We start from the raw sequence: 6,359 nt of genomic DNA on the forward strand, positions 1-6,359 counted from the left end.
ATATGGGTATAAAAATAAAAACAATATCAGTTATTTTAACCACTCATATAACCGATTTACCTTTAGTGATACGTAACAGACTTGAGCCCATACTTACAGGAGTCCTGTGTAAGTATGAACCAAATGAATGTTAAGGAAATTTTTCTTCATCTTAAACAAATTGTAAAGAGAAAGTAATTGTTTTATAGTTTGAAACTAACTGTATGGTCTTTGTAAAATTGAACAAGCTGCCAGTCTCTCAACGGAACCCCCTATTCCATCAAAAAGCCCTTTTCAATATGCTGTGGCTGAATAGTGCCTCTTTTCCTCATAAAGGCTAATGTTTAAAAAGTTTCTTTCTATTTGTCAACAGCAGAATTGTCTGAAAATATTATACATTTTTTTAAATTTTGTAATTGATCTGATAGATAAAAAATTATATCATTTTGAAAGGCATATAAACAACAATTATATTGTGTTTTAGGCAATAAAAAAATGTTGTATGGGCAGTTTCCAGTTTGTAATACATAATAAAGAATGTAAAAGGTAAAGGGTGTCTTATTTCACTAGGCGATGTTAGGGCTAAGATTTCCTGTCTGACTCTTAACTTGGGGACCAACAGCTTAAAGGTGATTCTAAACCAAGAGCGGACTGTAGCAATAGCAGGATCGCTCAGCGGTCACCCATCCAAGCAGCATGGGCGTCATTTCAGCTTTTTAACTGGGGTGGCAAGATCTACTGGGGGGTATGGAATACCCCCCAGGTGGAGGGGGGTCCGGGGCCCTCCCCCGGAAAATTGTAAGAAACTGGCTTTAAATTTGTTAGTATTTTAAGCTTTTTCAAGCTATTTTTACAAAAATTTTACTGCTAACAACTTAGCCTAAAACAATAATTTTTAATGAATTGAGTTATTAACTAAACCACAAGGTCCACAAGTGAGGTAATTATTGTTCACACACAACTCAAAAGTGTGCCCAATTTTAATTTATGTGTGCCCAGCCCGTTTGTTTTTTATAAAAGGAAAAATCAAGTAAACATGATCAAACAAATTTCACTTTATTCTATGTAACCAGACTGCATCCACAAGTTAGTTTTAAACAAAATGAAGCCTTCTCTTCTGGCTTGAATTGAAGTCATCAATTACTTTTGAAATGTCTATTTCTACACTCCTTTCAATAGCCAAAAGGGCTAACGAAGACAACCTCTCCTGGCCAATAGAGTTTCTAGTATATGTCTTTAACCGCCGTAAGCATGAAAAGGATCTCTCACACGATGCCGAGTTCATTGGAATTGTATAGTACAAACGAAAAAGTTCAAAAAGCATAGGGAACACACTTTTCAAAGATGTTTGTACAAAAACGTCAGCTCTTTCTTGGATACTTTTGCTTCTTGATTTCCTCCGTTCTGTTAAAACAGTTTAGTTCAGACAGAAGAATGTCATAGTCTAAACTATAGTATTTACACACATACTGTACACTGGCTGTGTCTATATCACTTCCACCTAGAACTTTGCTTAAGTGGTTAAGTACATCTAGGTTGTTTTCTTGAAGCCTGGCCTCTATCTCCTCGCTTAGGATATCAATAACTGGCCAGAGGATTGAAACTTTGTAGTACTGTTGTACAGATTCAAATGGAGCTTTACTCCCACCCCCGATTTTTGAGGGAATTTTGCCCTTTCTTGGCAACTCGGCAGCTCTAAACCCGCACGTGTCAGCAATTTCTGTGCAGTGATTGAACAACTTGGTGAAAAACTCATCTGTTCTGAAGGATTGCAAAACTTCAAGTGTGCTGTTTTTTACAGATTTCACAACTTCATAGGTCACACTGCTTGACTGAAGGGTCTTTGACAGTATGTCACATTGTGTTAGAACTCTCCTGAGTAATAGAAGGTCAAATACAAAGTTGAAGTCCTCCATATTTTTCAACAAAGCATTGGCTTGTCCACCACTGTCAGGGTCTGTTTCAGAAATCTCTCGTAGTGTCGTAAGAGTGGCATCAAAATTATCTAACAAAGAACGCACTGCTTCGACACGGCAAGCCCATCTGGTATCACTCAAAGACTTCAATGTTGCTGTTCCACCACTAAAGCTTTTTGCACTTTTTTTGAATGTTTTCAAAAACAGCATGTCTTTTAGTTGATTTCTCAATGAAGTTGTAAAGACTTTGAAGCACAAAGAAGGTGTTTCTTATTGAATTCACGCTTGTGCAACAGCTTACAATGCACAAGTTTCAATATATGTGCATTGCAGTGAATGTACATTGCCATGGGGGCTTCTTGTATAATTCTAGCTGCCACTCCTTTGTAGGGACCCCTCATGTTCGAAGCCCCATCATAGCACTGAGCACGCAGATGTTTAATATTCAAGTCCAGTGAAATCAAAACGTCCTTAAGTACATTTGCCAGTGTATCGCCATCAGTTCTTCTAGCACGGTAAAACCCCACAAACGACTCATGAACTTCTAGTTTATCATTAACATGTCTCAAGACAATAGCTACTTGCTCGTGCTTTGCTATGTCTTGGGTCTCATCAGCTATAATGGCAAAAACATTTGCATCTTTAACTTCTTTGGCAATGTGCAACTTAATTTGTTCCCCAATTATGGACAGAAGCTCATTCTGGAAAGTCGCTGAAGTATATTGAAAATTTTTGCGATGCTCTACAAAAGAATTTGTTTACTAAACTATTATCTTTGGAACGAAGCCTCATCAGCTCCAAAAAGTTTCCTCTGTTTTTTGAATCTGTAGATTCGTCATGACCTCTTAGAGCAATAGATTGTCTCCCACAAAATATCAGGGATTCACACAAAAGCCTCTAAGTACAATCTGTTTTTCTTGTACTTCTTCTGAATACTTTTGATTTACTTTTTCAATAACAGTGCCACTTTTGTCGGCTTCTCTTAAAGAACTGAGTTTAGTGTTACTACTTCGATGCGAGTTACTCTTTTCATGATTCTCAAATACTTTTACAGCTTTCTTCCATTTGGAAAACCCACTGAGTGTAAATACATTTTCTGCATTTTTTTCTTCTGGGCTGTAAAACGAACGGCAGGCAAAAACAGAACGCTTTTGTCAGTTAGAGGACTGTATTCCAGCCAAGGATACAGTTTATACCACTCTGGCCTAAATTTCCTACCATCCGTTTTAGGGAAATTTAATTCTCGTGGTTGGAATGAGCCTTCCCTAAAAAACGCCTTAGCCAAACCTGGGCCATGAGCAGGATCACGTTTTATTAATTACAGTGATTGTCAATTGGTCAGATGAAACTAGAGGAACAGCTAGGACTCTGCAACTTCATCTGTAGGAGTAGTTGTGGTATCTTCATTTGTAGTTGTGGTTGTTAACTGAGCCGATGACGAATCTAAAAACGTCTACTACAGCCGGTTCTGGTTCATGTTCCAAAACAACTCCTTCTGGTAGTTCATCTTCTAACCGTTTCTTTTTGTTTGCTGGGCCTGAGCTAAAGTAGGACAGCAACGAACTCTGCCCTTTTTTTGTTCTTCTGAGCCTGAAAAAACCCCATTAAGAATAGCAAAAAGAACATTTAAATAAATGGCAAAATGCTACTAGAACACAGAGTCCTAAACCTAAAATTAATACAAGTCCTAATATAAACATGCATAGGCTTTGCACAATTTTTTTGATTTTGGGCGCTATTGTGTGTGACACTATTTCTCATCTCTTTGTTTTGACATCGTACCATTTGATAGGGGATTGAAAGGGCAACAAAAAAGATGCCCTGACATTTGACTTCAAGTTTATGGTTTTCATACAATTTAGGTTAAGAAATTTTAAATGGCAATCATTTTGAAACTAATGATTGAATTAAATTGGTAATTCTTCTGAATATGGATATTGTATTAGATAAAAAACCATGCCAAGTTTGAGTTAAATCGCGTCAAAACATTCTCGAGATATAAATAAAAATTTAATAAAACAAAATGGTAGATATCTCAAAAACGGTGTTTTTAAGAAAACCATTATTCTTCATTTTTACTTTATTTTGATTTATCTACCAAAGTTTTGTTTTGTAATTTTGGGAAATTTTGTGTAAAATTTGTATCGGAATAAACACAGCCTAACAGCCAATGAGTAAAACAGTCATACTTTTTAATTTGCATACTGTAAACTGTACTTAAGAAGCTGTAGGCGTACACGAAAACCCAAGTCTGCCTACATTACCAGGTTTCGAAATAGTTTAAAATTTGCTATTAATCTGGTAATTTTTATTACACATAATCTTTTTTTGCCTAAAGATAAAGTTCATTTAGTGCCTTACTCTACGAGTTGATTGTTAAACATGTATTTTAAATAATTGCAAGACCATAAAAGATCTGGATGTTTACTAATTATTTTGTATGACCTTTTTAGTCATTGGCTCTTCGACACAAACGTCTGCAGCCTGACAGCCACGGCATTGCAAAAACAGCTGTCAAACACAGGAAGGGCGGGAGTTATTAAAATGACAGTAACATAACCTAATTAGAGGTATAAGCTGAAATTACTTAATTTCAGGTGATTGGATGGTATCGTTGTTATTGTTTACATATATAGGTTAAATTAAGTGTTGCGTTAAATGTGAGGTTATATGACATCGGTAAAAGCATTTAGGTGGCCAAACAAACAAAAATAAACCTAGTATTCCATACCGTACTATAAAACAAGCTACTTCCCTTATATATGCAAAAACTTCTCCTATACCAACCAATTACACCTATAAAATGTTTAAACAACTAAAACCATAACCGTAACAATGCAGAACTAACTGGCAGAACTAATAAAGTTAGAAGTTGAGGTTATGTTTTTTGGGGGCCATTTATTGAAATCTAGTCAGTAAAAAGATTTTCTATTTTTCAGCATTAGGCCTAGTTGGATGTAAACAAAGATGGGGAAAACTCCAGAAACTGAACCAACACCTAAGTTTAACCTACGAAATAAGAAAATAACTGAACTAAACTTACCATCTCTTAGTCCCATGCAATCATACGACGGTTCCACTTGAATATGTAATGTCCACATCGTACTCGCAAACTGCAACTAATCGAATAACATCTACTGAGGAGTAAGGTTAAAGTAGGCAGGGCGGACCACGACAGACGTTGTCTGCTTCTAAATGCTGTAAAGACAATATACTACAACAGGTGCCCTGTTGCCAAATCTCTCTCCCTCGCCCAACTGTGTATTACAGGAGTTGCCGTTTCCAGACGGCAGACGGAGGAAGCCAGCCTTACATTGCTACATTCTCGCTCTTTCCACGCAATGTTAATGTTTCCTTATTTCATTTCGTAAAATTTCTACTAGCACCAATATTTCCATTTTAAGTTTATGATTTACATAGTTTTTAATAAAGACGTGGCTTATCTTTCTGTGCTAAACCTTAACAGCAAAAGTTAATGGAGAATTGATAAAGTTAAAAGGTTCCCTATTGGTAGATCTTGTATTTTCCAGTTTTAAGTAAGTTATTACTGTAAATTATTTAGACCATTTACTTCAAAATTCTGGGTGGCAAAATACCGACCCCGGGCCTCTCCCACAATTCTGGGGGTGGCAACTGCCACCCCTTGCCACCCGCCCAAATTTACAGCCTATTGCCAAAGCTAGTAACCATGCTCACACATTGCTTGACACAGTTATCTTTGCGATAAACCACTCGTAGGTGCTTATACTTCACCATTGGCAATGTTTTGTATAAAATAAGATATTTTATGAATTTTAAAGTTAATTTTCTTCAATCTATGTGGATCAGTTAGACTGCCTCCAGATAATAACAACAGTTAAACTCCCCATTTTTCCTATCTACAGATCATGGGTGATGTCCCTGCCCCCCCCCCCTCCCATTTTATTACCCCCCCCCCCCCCCCTCCCCCCCCCCCCCACCCCCCCCCCCCCCCCCCCCCCCCCCCCCCCCTTCACACCCCCCCCCCCCCCCCTATAATATATATCTGTCAGTTGTGGAATTATTCACCAAAGTAAAATCTCTCTGACTGGGAGAAAATAGGCTCTTGGAGGAAAGTAATGTTATTCAAACTTCCAATGGGTATTTATCAAAAACCTATGCATTCAATTGCATTAATCAATCCTTACTTACATTTTAATGATTAATTACAGCAATATAAACAATTTTAAACTGAAGTCCTTGCCCTTGGACTGGATAGGTACTCAACAATGGGCCTTACTGTTGTATTACTTCCACTGTTTATATTTATTGGTTTATTTTTACTTTTGTTGCTACGGAGTACTATTTGTTATTAATTTATTTACTAATTTTATCTTATTAATTAATTTGTTGCTTCTTGGTGTTGACCCATTAAAACTTAATAAAACATTTTTAACTATGAATTTTGTTTCAAAAACAATCAAACCCAGAATACCTATTTTAAAA

This window comes from Homalodisca vitripennis, unplaced genomic scaffold, assembly GCF_021130785.1.
Source record: "Homalodisca vitripennis isolate AUS2020 unplaced genomic scaffold, UT_GWSS_2.1 ScUCBcl_6171;HRSCAF=13256, whole genome shotgun sequence".
NCBI classification, from domain to species: domain Eukaryota; kingdom Metazoa; phylum Arthropoda; class Insecta; order Hemiptera; family Cicadellidae; genus Homalodisca; species Homalodisca vitripennis.